Below are 16,925 nucleotides of genomic sequence, written 5' to 3'. Positions count from 1 at the left end.
TCTGACTTGATGACAGCTAGGTTTTCACTACAGACGTCTGACTTGATGACAGCTAGGTTTTAACTACAGACGTCTGACTTGATGACAGCAAGGACTTCCCTACCGACTCTATAGAGCGTTGTACATTGTTGACCGCAGAGAAAGCACTGAAGAAGAAAAAGACAACAACTCTTCATAGGCTTTCATCGTCAAATATTCCCACTTGCGGTCTTCTTCACTTGACCCATGGTCGGGTACCGGAGACTGAAGGTGATGGCCACAGGGAGTCATATCATATCCCTATGGACTATATATATTTTCTATCTACTATCTATTTATATATCATTAATCATTAACAATCATTACACATTTTCCAGAATTGGGGGTGGGTGATTGACGTATTCAGGTTGTTCAAATAAAGTAACTATAAATAAATAGTGCAGGGAGTGAACTTTGCACCCAATACTGAAATGATCGATATGCACAGATACACGCTGCATCCAGCGAACCACGAGCAAGCTCACTCACAAGTGAATGTGCTTTTATGTTGCGTGTCCCGCTCGGTCTTGAATTACAGCCGGCGGCCGGTAGAAAAGCTGGCAAGTGGAGGTATACCGCAGTGTCAGACACATAAAAACAAACATAGACAATAATGCGCGCTCGCACGCAGACGCACCCGCACGCACGAGCGAACACGCAGTGGCCCGAGGGCAGGAGCCGGGTTGGGAAACTGGCAGCCACCGCACAGGCGGTCAGGGGATCAACATGCTTGGGGGTTGGCTCCCTCTACCGCGCCATCTGTGCACGCCGGGTACGGCTCAACCACCGTCACCCAACTAATCCCTGCCCGCCGTTATCGCCCCACGCGGACTCGGGCCCTTTGCACGCGGACTCGGTGCACAGTACGGTGAAGACGAATGGACCGAAAATGTTCTATAATCGAGAAATCAAAAAATAACAGAAAAAGACTAACCCAATAAGCGCTTGTTTTTCTTCGAATAAGTCCATTTTCGCAGACCATTTATTATTTTGTAGTTTGGTTCGATATTATTGGTGCATGGACGTGTATGTTGGACGTGTATTTTGTTCACATTTTTGGTTCGATATTTCGATATAATTCGTGTAATGAGGTTTCCATTGAGCGCGGACGGGACCCTTCATGAACAGCACGTTGCCACCCGGATCATCGACTGTCTTCTAACACTCCCTGCAGCCTCCACACTCCAACCTCGGAGCACCAGTACAGGGACAAAACCCCAGCGATCAGCCTTCTAACGAACACAATAGAAGGTGATTATATGCGTCATCACCTGACTTGACAAGCATGGATTGTGAATAAATGTAAACAACAACAGTTATAACTACAACAACGTGCAAAGCTCCGATCTCGGATTTGCATGACGTTAGACTACGCGGTGACACGGCAAACATGAGCCAACACAAAAAAAACAGATTCGATCAAAATCGTGAAACGTTCCGTCAAAAAAACACTTCCGACCGAGTCTCCGTTGCACCAGAAGGTAACGGATCCGCAAACTGCTCTTATCATCTAAACTTTCTGAAATATCCCTGGCTATAACACGCCTGTAAAACATCAACAACCAACGCGGTCCACAGCTATACGATTCGAACCGGAGAGGAACCGCTCTCCGGTACCCGAACAGCCCAGAAAACACAAACCCTGGAACGGGTGAACCAGTAGGACCGTCTATAAAAACGTTCACGGGAACCGAAGTGAACCGACCCGAGGGCGAGAGGACCCGAGCCTCGTTGGGTGTCGATCGAGAGTTGTTATTGTTGTCATCGCCCGGTGCATCAGCCCTGCTGAGAACGCCGCCTTGCGCCATCAGCCCTGTACCGCGCAGAGAGTCTTTGCCCGGGCATGTCTGATAAACCCCCCGCTGCCCATGACAACAACTACCAGGACCCGATCTGACGGAGACTCTCTTCGGGGCTTGAACACTTACCGCCAGCGAATGCGCAGTCCGCTATGGTCGGTGGTATGTTGACAACTTCTAGTTGCCTTGGCTTCTTTGAGATGTAAGAAATCGTACGTGCTGGTATCCGTCAAACCATGAGCGTTTATAGTCTCTCACACAACTAGGTGTTCTTTTACACTGGCAGGCGTATTTTCTTTTTTTCCCTCAGCTGGCAGGGTAGTTCGGCCCCGCCCATATCCAAAGCCCCGCCCACACTCTAGACCCTTGAAGCTCCAGGAAATTATTTATAGCGGTTATGCAAGACGTGCAAAGTGAGCAATCGGAACCGTACCTAATAGTATGATAATGGAGCTAAAGGTTTAATATGTGCGTATTATCACATACTATACGTTTTAGTGCCTGGGGTATTTTTCAAAATGTATTATTAAATTGTGTTTAAATGTTTCCAAATGATTTGTTATTTTACATCACTGTATACAGTAGCAACCGTTCACTCGTCAATAGAGTGGATTATTAGTCATACTCGAGGTATAACTTGACAAAAAAAACATCCTGAGAGATAAATGCCTTCGTTATTTTTGTGTGCGATATACAGTGTTTTTAGTGGCTCAAAATCCTCTGTTGCCGTTGAGAATAGGGGGCCGTCCTCCTCTGTAGAGGCCAATCAGACGCTTTGTTTTGGTCCCGCCTCCTACTGCGTGTATCTGGACACGTGGAGGAAAAAAAAAAAACCCTCAGCTTTGACATGTGACTTTTTTTCACAGCCGAGCTCAGCTGATTGGGAGCCGCTGATAGACAGAGCGGTTGTATCCACGCAAAGAAGGATGGAGCCTAGATACTTCTCACAGTAGTACATTGTGTCCAAACAGAAATAGACACTTTATCACTCGCCGTTTTAACGATTTTGTCACTATTTAGACACTATTTTGTCACTTTTTTTTAAAAAAAGGGGTTAGTGAACACATGTTTTACATAGGCTTTGCGAATTGGCCGCCTATTAATTAACTCAATCAAAACATTATCGTTATCTATTAAAATAAATCTGCCTCTGCATGCCACTGCTCCGGTTTGAGGATGAACTCCATTAACCCCATACAGGAAGTTGAGTTCTGTATCATAGCGTGATTACAGTACGAACACACACGTGCGTCGCGTTCAGCTGGTCTCCTCCTTATCCGTCGCATTAATACCCACTGACATCAACACATGACTAGTGGGGACGCGGGTGGGGGTGGTGGAGGGAAGGGCGAATGATTGCATTACTATGTAGGACAACTCCCTCACTAAATGTAACTCGTTAGCATGTGAGACGGGGTTGCAGAGTGCACTGCATCGGTGGGGAAGATCCAGGCTGCGGATGTGTGAGTGTGTGTGTGTGTGTGTGCGTGTGTGTGTGTGTGTATATGTATGTGTGTATGCGCATGTTTGTGTGCATGTGTTTGTGCATGTGTATGCTTGAGCGTGTGTGTGACTCATACTTTCAGTTTCCTATTAGGAGAGAGAAAGAGGAAGACATGTTGCTGAGTGCTGGTTGTAGTGCATGTGGCGCAGTGGACGTAGCTGAAGATGTAGCTCAGGACAAAGCTAGCTGGGACGTAGCTGGCCAGGTAGCTGGGGTTGCAGCTGGGGACGTAGCTACAGATGTAGCTACGTCCCCAGCTACGGACGTAGCCGGGGAAGTAGCTGGGGACGTAGCTACAGATGTAGCTGGGGACGTAGCTGATGACGTAGCTGATGACGTAGCTGGGGACGTAGCTGATGACATAGCTGGGGATGTAGCTGGGACGTAGCTGTGGATGTAGCTGATGACGTAGCTTGGGATGTAGCCGGGGATGTGACAGGGGATGTATTATGGGATGTAGCTTGGGATGTAGCCGGGGATGTGACAGGGGATGTATTATGGGATGTAGCCGGGGATGTGACAGGGGATGTGTTATGGGATGTAGCCGGGGATGTGACAGGGGATGTATTATGGGATGTGACAGGGGATGTATTATGGGATGTAGCCGGGGATGTGACAGGGGATGTATTATGGGATGTAGCCGGGATGTGACAGGGGATGTATTATGGGATGTAGCCGGGATGTGACAGGGGTTGTGTGAACAGCGCGGCCGTGTCCTCAGCTTCTCACCTCGATTCCTCCACACAGCTTTCATGACGAGCGGTCGCGTGAGACCAGAGCCACAGATCTGTGTTGTTGAGGCTGTTACTCCCCCCCCCCCCCCCCCCCCCCCCACACACACACACACACACACACACACACACACACTCCCCCCTCCCCCACCCGCCACTCTTGGGCCCCACCCAAGTTTTTAGGAGGAAGAAAATCAGGTGATGTTTTTCGTTTTCGTTTTCATTCTCTCTCTCTCCCTGTCCCTCTCTCTCTATCTCTCTCTCTCTGTCTATCTCCTCTTTTCATGCCCACATTTGAACGTTTGTGTTTGTCTGTACGTGTGTGTGTGTGTGTGTGTGTGTGTGTGTGTGTGTGTGTGTGTGTACTACACACATAATTCCCGCCTATTGTTGTCTGCTATTTTGAGTTCCTCCAGTCCCAGCCGGACCGTCTTGGGAATAACGGTTAACGAGTCTGTGTTGTTAATAGGTCTGATTACAAACATCTAACTCTCTGTGTTCCAGTGTGAGACTCAGGCGTTTGGAGGTATGTTTTAGAGGACGGGATTAGTGCAAAATTAATGAGTCGAAGTTGTGCCTCATTTGGGAAAACAAACAAAGCGAACCGCCCATAACCAGTTCATTATTTTTTTAAGTCATTCTTCCCGCTCGGAAAAATACACAAATTATTGATAAGGCATTTCAACGAGTGTGAGGATATGCAAGAGGTTGGAATATTCCCAGAAAGTACTTGTATCTGGTAATTTGCTTATCTGGTACCACTGACTACAATAAGGTATAATTTCTTCAATCTATTCCATATAATTGATTGAAGAAAGGGGGTTATCATTACATTAAGGGTTCCTCTTCTGGGATGACTATTCAAGCCATCTGCACAGTTCACAAAGTGCAGAGTCAATGTCTTAACGGCATGAAAGTCCCGAATCGTGCGCTCTCATACAGGGTTGTAGTTGGCTGTGGGGCACTTTGAACTCAGCTGTTTTGTCACACAGAGGTGTAAAGCGTCCTTTAATGTTGGCAGTGAACTCAGAACAAGTCAGATTCAAAGTTACACCAGTGTCAGGGAGAAGGCGGCACACATTCTCTCTCATTCCTTTTTCTTTCTTGTGCTTGTTATTTCCCTTTTTCGCCCCGTGCCACAATACAGGGAGACAGCTGAGTGTGTTGTACACTTCTAACTGATCAACTAGGAGCCAGTCTAACTTTTGTGGCATTTTTTCTCATTTGAGACAACCAACTTTTCCCTTTTGGTCTGCAGGTTTTCCCAGAGCATCCCGATCTCATGGTCGTTCCGTCTAATTACTCACCGGAATCTGTCTGAACGGTGTGTGTGTCTGTGTGTGTGTATGCGTGTCTGTGAGTTTCGTCCTCACAAATAAATGGGGATTCCATGTGACAGATTGCCGAGTCCTCCACGATTGAAACGTATGGTGAGTGGAGTCGCCTGTCCGTCTCAATCCTCCCCTCCACATACGTTTCATTGGGTGTCAGCTTTTCCCGCTGCTGAACAGCACTCCCTCAGCCAATCAGGACGGCCCTCCTGGGTTCATCCAAAGTTAACACATTTGAAGCCCAGAACCACCCTGAGGCGATCCATTCCTCATAACTCTCCTTCATTCTCCTTTCCTGACACTGATTCAACGCCGTCGTAAGTGAACGTAGTAACGCCGGTTATAAGAAACAACAAAAGAGAAACAAAAAATACCCTGGCGAAAAATCCAAAACAATAACAACGGCACAATGGGGAACGGGCATGCTTTTGGATTAGGTGCTGTATGGAAATGGATTTGCTACCCCCCCCATCTACCCACTATACCCTCCCCCCTCCTTCTCAAATGGGTCTCAATGGGTTTGCAGCTGTAAAGCCAAGGCTAAGGTTTGAATAAATGAGCTCCCGCGGCATCAATCCGCAGACGGAGACGGTAAACCTTAACAAGCCGCGCGTCAGGCTGCCTGGGAGTCCATAGCCAGCCCGGATGACAGCCAGAGAAATCCCATTCTTTAATTGGGAGCCAGGCCAGAGGTATGGTGGTGTGGTTTAATGGTTTGTTGTCGGCGCATTGTTGGGCCGTATCCGCTGCCGCCACATGGCCCTGGTACGCGTGTGTAAGCATTCGCTGAGCGTGGTGTCGTAGTGTGTGTCCGGGATTTGACATTGTCATCATCCGTGAAGAGGCCTGGGTATATATATCATGGGAACCCCGAACCGCTGACTATTGGTCAATGACATTTAACACACCTGTTCAGACGTCTTACAATGAGCAGTGTTCAGAGGTGTGGGTGTGCACTTGAATGTGAGAAGATGTGTGTGTGTGTATGTATATGGTGGTGTTTTTGTGTATGTGTGTGCGCTTGAATGTGAGAAGATGTGTGTGTGTGTGTGTGTTTGTGTATGTATATGGTGGTGTTTCTGTGTATGTGTGTCTGTTGAATGTGAGTAGATGTATAGATGTGTGTGTGTGTGTGTGTGTGTATGTGTGTGGTTGTGTTTGTGCTGTCGCATGTCGAGTCGTTACATGATGTGTGTGTGTGTGTGTGTGTGTTTGTGCGCTCTCGCATGTCAGGTCCTTACATGATGTGTGTGTGTGCATTTCGGAAGTATTCCGTGTTCAATCAATTTCACGCACAGTTAATTCAAAACAAAAACCTGTAGCCTCCCCCTCTTTCATGTCGCAGCGCAAGGGAACCTTGATTTAACGCGCCTTGCTAATCTGTCCATTGGCTTGTCAACCCCAGCTGTGTACTCAAGTGTCAATAATAGGATGTTCCAGAGAGGACGCCGGCTATTGGAACGCACCACGGAAGGGGCGCATTCCAAAGGGCACGAAGGAAATGAAATAAGGGGTGGGTGGTGAATACGTGTGTTTTTTTGCTTCCCCATGCTTTTTCTTCCGAGGTCCAGGGAGGTTGGGGGGGGGGGGGGGTCTTGTCTGTCTTGTCTGTAACACTTCACCACAACACAGCATAGACAGCATTAACAACGTTATCTTTAAAACATGGCGGGCTGTGGCGACGGCGGTTGGGCGGACGTCCTCTCGCCCCGCGTCCCTCCTTCTCTTATACGGGCGCCGCCTCGACGCCGATGACACGTGTGCCGTTCTAAATACTCGATTGGCTGCGAGACGTGTTGGTAGGTAGTCGCGGTGGCGGCGGATTAAAAAAAGAAAGCGGGCGCTAAATCATTGAGAGAAGGAGACGGAGGGAGCCGTGGATGGAAATAGAGTCGGAGTTGCTCTTGTTTCTACGGTAACTGTGGACGGGGAGGTGCCAGCGATGAAAGTGAAGGGAAAACAAACCACCCCGCTCCGATGGCAACAGCGCCGCAATTGGTTCTCGTTTCCTGTGAGGACAAGAGAGACAGAGGGAGAGAGAGAGGGCGAGAGAGAGAGAGAGAGGGAGAGAGAGAGGGAGAGAGAGGAAGAGAGGGAGAGTGAGAGAAGGAGAGGGAGAGAGAGGAAGAGAGAGAGAGAGAGAGAGAGAGAGGGAGAGAGAGGAAGAGAGAGAGTGAGAGAAAGAGAGAGAGAGGGGGAGAGAGAGATGTAAAGAGAAGAAGAGAGAGTGAGAGAGAGATAGATAGAGAGAGGGAGAGAGAGAGGGCGAGAGAGAGATAAAGAGAGGGAGAAAGAGAGTGATAGAGGGAGAGAGATTGAGAGGGAGGGAGGGAGAGAGAGAGAGAGAGAAGAGAGAGAGTGAATGGGGGGGGGCGTTGAGAGAGAGAGAGCGGCGAGAGAGAGAGATGGAAGAGGGGGAGAGCGAGAGAAACCATAACAAGGTCCCCTACTCGCCCAAGAGACAGAGTTCTCTGTTGCATCAGAACACTCATCACACACATCACACACATGCACACACACACACACACACACTCACAAACACACACATGCACATCCACGCACACACACACACACTCATATCACACACACACACGCAAACATAAAAATGTACACACATGCATACACATACACACAAATACACAAAAACACACATAAAAAAACACACACATGCACACACACATAATGCATAAATAGACAAACAAACACACACGGCTAAGAGAAACATGCACAATCACACAGGGCAAAGGCAAACACACACACACGCACACACACGAGCACACAATCACATGCTCCACTTCATCCTCCCCGACGCCCCTCCCTCTCTCACTCTCCCGCCAAAACATCCTCAGCACGTGAATCCTGCCTAGAAACCACATGGAAGCTTCCGCCACGCTCCAATTGGCTGAGCTCCCTAGCAACCGCATATGCGGAGGCAGCCAGTCAGGCGCGTCAAGAGAGGCACACTGACCCAATGAAACAGATTACTCCGAGGCGCGGGCAGGCACAGTGACCTGGTAACAGTCAGAGGAAGAAGTCAGAGAGACACTGGGTAATAGAAAGGCAGCTCCCTCTGATTGGCTGACACTCTGAGCCGCGGCCCGATTGGCCGCCCGCTCTCCTCTCCTCGAAGTCATTCATACATTTCCCTGTGCCTACCTCAGCACTGCCACGGCTGCTGTTTCCCTGCCTGCTCTGCCTCGGCTTGTGCCTGTGCTTGCGAGCATGCCGGTTCCAAGCCCCTGCGTCCCTCCTGCACTGCAGGACGCCGGACGCCCCAAGGTCAAGTCGTCGCCCGTGTCCCTAAACAGGGATTGGTTAAGGCTCTGGACGGAGGGAAAAAAACAACGTCCTAGTAACAAGCACGCCTTGAAACGACCCAGCGCCCGAGAGAAAGTACAACTGACGTTTTGTGGCAAAAACAACAACAGCAGCAGTATCGGGGGGGGGGGGGGGGGGCAGTGTCAGTCACCGCTCTCTTTGGTGGTTGAAGTATTTATGTTTTCTTTCTTAGTGATAACGGGCACGAGGCAGTGGCGCGGTGCGATTAGCTCTTTGGCTAATGTTGCAGCACTTTTGCGTGGGCGGGCGGCACTGTAGGCGAGATTAGAAAAACAACAAATGTTTGCTCTCTGGAAGTAAAAAATTGGGCTTTTTCAAGGAACTGCAGGCTGGGGGGTTTGGGAGGGAGGGAGGGAGGGGTAGGGACTGTGTGTGCAAATACTTTCTAAATATCGTAAACTGCTTTGCCTTAAAAAAAAAAGCAGTCGTAAAAAAAGGGTTTAATGTCAACACCCTCCGGGATCAGAAGTCCACGTTGAATAGTTAATAAGTACGGTGGGAGGGGGAGCTTGGGGGTGCTAGGGAGGGGGACTGGTAGCAGCCAGCCCCAGAGTACCATCTAATTTAAGACCACCGCAGGCTAATCTAGTATTTTACTCACTCGGGCAGAAATGCTATGCTATTACGATTAGCAAAAAAAACAACCATTGTCCAATACACAAGAAAAGCCCTCAAAGCCTTCTCATCAGTGCGCCTGGGATGAAACGAAATGTGCATGTCTGGGACCTAGTTTCCTGTCCTCCACGGGGCGGAAGTAACAGCAAACATCCACAGCCTTTAAGCGGACGTTTCTCCTCCAGAATGACTTGACGGTAGGCCCGAGCCTTCAGGCGCCCGGCGCCCAGACTATGGAACCTCAGCCCACACACCTCTTCAAACTGCCGTACTCACTATGACTGGTCGATCGATGTTTGGTTTTAATAACGTTTGATGCTGTTATTTTATGCTTTGTTGTTATTTTATGCTTTTTACTCTATGTGAGGTGACCATGGGTGACTTGAAAGGCGGCAAAGATAAAATGTATTACTATTATTGTTATTGTTAGGCATACAATCTATATCAGAGGAGCTAGGACTGGAGGAGTACAGCACGAATGCCATGATACCAGCAGCACTGTAGGGTTGCTTGGTATGCATGAGTCAGTGCAAGTCGTACATGACAGCACACAGCACACAGGCCAACAATAGACCGGCATTTCCCAGAGCTGTTAGGTACTTTCTGTCATGACGGACATTGTTGGGGGTGTGAGTGTTTGTGTCTGTTTTGAATGTGTTTGATGCACTTGTGTGTGTTTTTGTGTGTACTTGAATGTGCATGCCTGTGTGTGTGTGTGTGTGTGTGTGTGTGTGTGTACTTGCATGTTTATGTGTGTGTGTGTGTGTGTACTTGCATGTGCATGTGGTTGTGTGTGTGTGTGTGTGAGTCTGTGTGTGTGTCTGTTAGACGGTGCTTTCTTTGTGAAAACCCCTCGTTCCTCTGGGGAGTTCGTGCCGACTTCTCCCTACGATGTGGACACACAGGTCCTCACATCAGACCCATGAAAGGAAAATATGTTCTACCTCATCAGCCCGCCCCTCAGTGTTATGGACCAATCAGGAACGACCAAGCAGCTACGATGAGGTAAGCACTTCTCTCTCTTTACCGTGTGCCTATAGCAGGTTGGGCCCATTAAAATCCAAACAAGAAGACACCAAGAGACCCCCCCCCCCCCACCCCAGGGCCCTCTGAAACGGCCCCGTGGCCAACACATGACTCACCCCTAGCAGAACTTAGTTTTAACGCAAACGTACAGCCCTCCCACTTTGATGAATGGCTGCCATCCCATTACTGATTCTGTCGTAAAACCTCATCTCGGGAGCGGGCGAATGTCGTGATTTATCACGTTTGGCATTACCTCATTCCCGCGGGCCACAGGGATTACTGTCCCCTTGGGCCTGTGTGCACATCAGCCTTTCTCTGTGCTCATCCGTGAAATGACCTATTCAACTTTTCTTTTTTTGTGTCTGTTTTTTGGCCATGCAATGGATTGTCACTGGCCCTCTGTGTTGACGCTAATTAGATACAGCGCGGCAATGAGCTTGGCTCTGACAGCAGGCAGGGATAAGAGATTTTAGGGAATCCAAAACATAAAGGAATTGTCTTCGGGAGAACGTGTGTTCAATGCAAAGCACGGCCACCGTAGAATACCAAGGCAGACATCCTGAGAATGGTAATGAAAGACGGTTTCTAGACTAAGGAGAGTTAAGCTGCACCGTGACGCACACATGCACTGAGTAACACAAACACCCAGTGCCACACACACACGTGCACATGCACACACACACAAACACACACACATGCATTCAGACACACATGCATACAGACACACACATAAATGAACAGACACACACACAGAAGCACTGAGCCATCACAACCACACACAAACATACCCACGCACACACACACACACGCAGACAGACACACACACACGTGCAAAACACTTCCTCTTAGTTTTATTACAGGATGTAGCTAGCACCATTATGCAGATAGCCAGTGTAGCAGTTAAGTTAAGGCTAGGATTAGCCTACGATGTTCATTCACATGAATAAAAGTAAGCTCTCATGCCCCTATCCATCTTGACACAATAAGGTTAGGCCAGGAAGTTTCTGGTAATTAGATGCCAATTTATACACAATCATTACAATCCTTGTGTATCATTCCTAGACACGTTAACAGGGGGACCCTTGAAGCGGTGAAGGCTTTTGTTGCTTAACTATCTATTATCTAAACTCGTTGTTCTCATACAGTTTTTGAACGTGTCCACAGTTTGTCACACGCTAATCGAGACCATTAAAAACCTTGCATCGGAAATATCACCGCAACATTGCTCAATACTCAACCCTCCTTTCCATGGGCTATCTCCGAGTTGTGCATCCTGTTCAGCCCAACGTGCTTAGAGAGGCTAAGTCCCGCCCACCACATGCGTCACTCCTGGACCTTAGAATTGAAAATAGTTGCATCTGAGTATGCCTAAGTCAATGTCATTGACTTGCACAACAAGAAACGTGTTATTTGTTAAAAAAACGTGTGTAACGCCCGTCAACATGAGTTAACTGTTGGCGCATGTGGCTAAAAGAGGAAGCAAAAAGTGTCCTCAAGTAATGTTGGTGACAGTGTTTGACTTACTGTGTTTTCATATGTATGGGTACTTGCCTGCTATCTGTCTTCAGTCGCTTGCATTTTCTGCACGTACACAATTGTTCCCTGACAGCTTGTTTAACAAATTAGATATTTCTTGATGTGGAAAATTCTATTTCAATCAGACAAACCTGCCAGAGGCATTGAGCGAAGAATTAGATTGAAATCAAAACTTGTTGCTAGTAATGATTTTTTTGGTCATTGTGCGGTAATTAATCGTCATTACGGGGAGACATTGTTATGTTCAAAGAGGTGACGGCGGCAAATTGAAATCCTAAATCAATTTGCGTCGAATTAGGATTTTACAGCTAGGATTGCAGCTCTCTTGAGTCCTCTCAACATCCCATGATGCATTCTGCTGTACAAGTCCCATATAGCCTTACAGAGGAAGGGGAATCCACACAAATTGTTTGATCAACTCCTCAAGAGTAGTGGGGGGAAGGAGGAGGAGGAGGAGGAGGAGGAGGAGACCAGGATGACGGAGAGAACATGCCCTGAGTGTTGGCCCCTGCTCCCCAACAACAGGTGTATAAGGGCCCCTCTATACAGCCTGGCCCCCTCAAAGCCTTTCCAAGTGAATAAAGGGCGACCAGGGTTTACACTCCATACTCGGTTCCTCCTTCTCTCTCTCTCTGTCTCCTCCTATCAGCCGTCTCTGGGGCTGCCTCCCCGTGGTGGGGGGGGTGTGTGTGTGTGTGTGTGGGGGGGGGGGGGTAGTCAGAGGAGTCTGAACTCAGTGCGCGCGGGGGGGGGAGATGGGAGCCAGGGGGTGACGTGGCAGCCATGCTCTGATGTGACGGTGCCTGTGAAGATCTGAGGGGAGGTTCCAGCCGTATGGCCGCAGCGCAGCCACTTCCTGCTTTAAACAGGCCCCAACCCGCTGGGAACCTCACAGCGCCTACACACACACACACACACACACACACACACACACACAGCGCCTACACAGACACACACAGCGCCTACACAGACACACAGATAGACACATAAACACACACAGACACACGCACATACACGCACACGCACACACACACACACACACAGTGCATCCCTTCATCTATCCAAAGAGAGACCATAAACACACCAACAGGGAGGCTGACGTTCGGATAATCCCGGCTGTGGGTTTAGGCGTTTCTCTTTCTTATGCATCATTTTGAGTCTGTCTGAATTAATACGCTTTTAAACCAGAATTATGCGGAAAGCGTATCAGACGGCGCGTCCTTGCCTCCACGGTTCTGCCACACTTCAAATGGCATCGGCGCCATAGATTTAGCGTTTTCTCACCTCTGAGCTACGTTTCCATCCCCCTGCATTTGCCAACCCGGGCTAATCTGGCGATTCATCAAGGAATGCTATGGAGCTATGGAGAATGCTGTTTTCTCGTGAATTGAGACCACAACTTGGACCTGGATCTGTGACCAGGCCACAAATGAGTCTTACCACTTTGGCTGAATTACATCTTTGTGTTTTCTCGACGGTTTCTCTAACTCCCTCCCTAAGTACCGTTCTGTTGACAATGTGGGTGCATTCTTTCTTTATTTTATATATTATTTTAGGCCGTGGAGCCAATACTTTGCGTTTAGCAGTTTATTTAAGGGCTCACGCAGGAAATCCAAAACAGTGACTATCGCTGATTCACTAGTTGTGTTTATTTTCTTTTGTCGGGCTGTGATTCCATGGAAGGGCCGTTTGAGGTGGGAGAACGAGGTCTGGAGGAGTAGGAGGCGGAGGAGGATGATGATGAGGGGGAGGAGGATGAGAACAGAATGAAGGTGAATCCACACAAATTGTTTGATCAACTCCTTAAGAGAAGTGAGGGGATGGAGACAGAGGTTCGGCAGGAAGGGGGATTTTAACAGGATGCAGCTGAAACATATTTACAGTCTGGCAGGCAATACAATCCTCACCACTGCTTTCACTGAACTTATCTTTCGCTTTCTGTGACTTTCACTCACTCTCACTCCCTCCCGTAATTGTAACTCATCTCCTGTCTGCCCCATCCAATATGTTACCCACTGCTTTTACTGAACTCATATTTCTGTCCCCCTCCCCCCCCCCCCCCTTCCCACACTCTCTCCCTCACCAGTCATATGACCATATATAGCGGCAAGTCATTTCCTTCATCTCTTCAAGGACAGACGTTGCCATGTACACTGTAGGGTTTGGTTCAGAAGACCACAAACCTCCACCACCACCACCTCCACTACCACCACCGCCACCACCACCACCCCTGCCCATCCCCCTTCCCCGAGCCCCACCCTTCAGACAAACACACCTGTAGCCCAGACCACCTGCCCACAGAAGGGCCGGTACATTCCGACGGCCTGTGACAACTAATGGGCCCTCCAGCCTGTGTAGGGGGCCTGGGTGTAGCCCGCCGTAAACACGGCACTAAAAACCAACGGGAAAGCCCCCCCCCCGCAGACACATTGCGATGGACGGAGTAATTTGCGTAGATGGCGAGAGAGAGAAACCATACTGAGGGATCTTGTCATAAAAACACAAAGGGAACAGGCCAGTGTTCCCGGGCATAAAAAAAACACGACATTATTAACGGGCAGAATTCCTCATTCCTGATGCGGCTTCTCTTTCCAGCGACAGCATTAAATATTTAAAAGCGTGTTTCCTCGGCGGAGCAGTTTTAATTGTGAGAGATGAATTCTCTCCGCCCTGATTAATAAAACAACATACCAGGTAGACTGCCTGCCCACCAGCGGCACGCTGTCGACGACTCTTTTGCCTAGGAGCAGTTTCTCCTGGAGATCAAACAACACAGACACACTTCCACTGGCACGTGCACACACACACACACACACACACACACACACACACACACACACACACACACACACACACAGAGCTGACTGCGAAGCTGACAGCCTGCATTTGAATGCAAGGGGGTTCTCCGAGGCAAATGTGTCTCTGCCAAGTTGAAGGTGGAACTTGGAAGGCAGAGGAGGTGATCTGCCATGCTGGTTTTCCTGGAGCCCAGCTGGTTAGAGTGGCTCTGTCCCTTTGTCCCCAGCCGCTCTCCCTCTCCCCCTCGGACCCTCTGTCTCCGGAGTGACAGGCCATTAAAACGAGGCTGTAACCGACTTGGAAGGGGAGACATGGAAGTGCCGGTATTAGAGCTGAAGTTTTGGGGTATTTCTCTATCCTCACAGCTGACGTTTTGGGGGGTGGGTTTGTCTATCCCTAGAGCGGGGCGATGGCATCCGAGACCTTCAGCACTCGGGGAACAGTAAGGGCCGGGTGAATAATCTAGTCCAGAATATTTAAATGAAATCCTTTGGTAAAAGAAGATCTTGATGGCTGCGTCTTGTGCACTGTGTTCCCCTCAGGGGACTCAGAGGTTGAAAGAGACGGTTTGGAAGGAATGGAAAGTGAAACTGGGGAGAATAAGGACGTTAGAAGAGCATCAGAAGCAGTGAGTGAAAGCCGCAGCAAGCATAGACTACCGCTGCCGGCCTGTACATGTTACATGATAATATACACTTAGCCGTTCACCATTCTGACGTTGATTCCGTACAGCCACCGGGGAACTTAAGCTGTGCACACGCACACATACACACACTCAATCACACACGTGGGTGCGCAGACACACACACACACACGCGCGCGATGATGTCATCTTTGATTGTGTGACTCGGCACAGGAAGTGAGTCGAGGGGGTGGGGGTTGAGGTTAGGTCATTTCCTGGGAGTTTGTAGCTATTTTTTTATGTTGGACCGTTGCTATACAGTTTGAGGATTGCGGTGGAAGGCGGAAAAAATAAAGTTTGAATGATCCCGCAAGCCAGGAATTTGATACGAGGAGCAGGTTTTTGTTCTTCTTTTAGAAACTGGCACTCGAGCAACGTTTTGAATGTGGCTCCTACATCTGATTGTTCCCAGGATCACTGCTCTTGATAAAAGCCCTTGCCGGTGGCCATGTGTGCTTATCTGTCTCCATGCGTGCAGACAGCTCCCCTTTGGATTTGCTTGATTCCAACCGTACTTTAAAAAGTTCCAGGGCTCGCTTTGCATCGCAGTCCCTCTCTCTTTGTCACGTCAGGAGAGAGAAGAATTGTGTCTGTTGACTTGCACACACACACACCAGCGCCCACACACTACACACAAGTGCATGCTCACACTCAGGCACACACAACACACACAGACACACACACACACACATATACGCTCGCGAGCACACCTACATGCACGCACACACACACACACACACGTGGGACCACTTACATGCACAAACACATGCACACACACATTTAACACTGGCTTGTACATCAAGATCAAGATAAGTGGAAAGAGGGAGTGAATCCAGTGCACTACTGGTTGGCACTGTACATAAACAATGAGGAGCCTCAGCATATTTCTTCAGTACTGAGATGCAGTAGGTTTCATGTATTGTTTCGTGGTGTTATGTCATTCAGCCACTCGAAAAAGCTCACAAACACGGCATTATACACAACACTGGCAACCGAAAGTGAAAACCCATCACCCAGATGGAATCAAACTTGAACTAATTTGTAATTGCAGTGTATCAGCGGACGTGCCTGAAATACACATATCTCCTTTCCTAGAACAACACATTTCATTTGCATGCCTACGTAGAAACCATGGGCACACTTCCTCCATGAAAACGTACCTCTCTCTGTGTGTGCTTCAAACGGTTGTTTCTGCAACTGTGGTGATGGCATAAAAATGTCATGTTAACAACCTATAACTGTGCGTGAAACAGACGCTGTAAAACACTGTGCTTACAGCACAAGCTTTACAAAGTGGCAGTGAAAATAGTTTTTATTGACTAGCGGAATGACCTAGATTCATCTCTGGATCAATACCGTGAGGGCATAGTAGGTTTGCTGTGACAGAAGACAAAATGTAATTCATTAATTGTTGTTTATTTTGAGCTCACATTGGTCATCTTGAATGCCCCTGAACTAATACAAGTCAGAAGACATGTGTAGGTGGATTATTGGATTATTGTAAAAAGGTATGAGAGCTTTCTTGCCTTGAGTTTATTTTATTTT

This window comes from Pollachius pollachius (genome assembly GCF_949987615.1).
Source record: "Pollachius pollachius genome assembly, chromosome: 16".
Classification (NCBI taxonomy): Eukaryota; Metazoa; Chordata; class Actinopteri; order Gadiformes; family Gadidae; genus Pollachius; species Pollachius pollachius.
The sequence above is the reverse complement of the archived record's forward strand: the minus strand, read 5'-3'. Positions refer to the sequence as shown.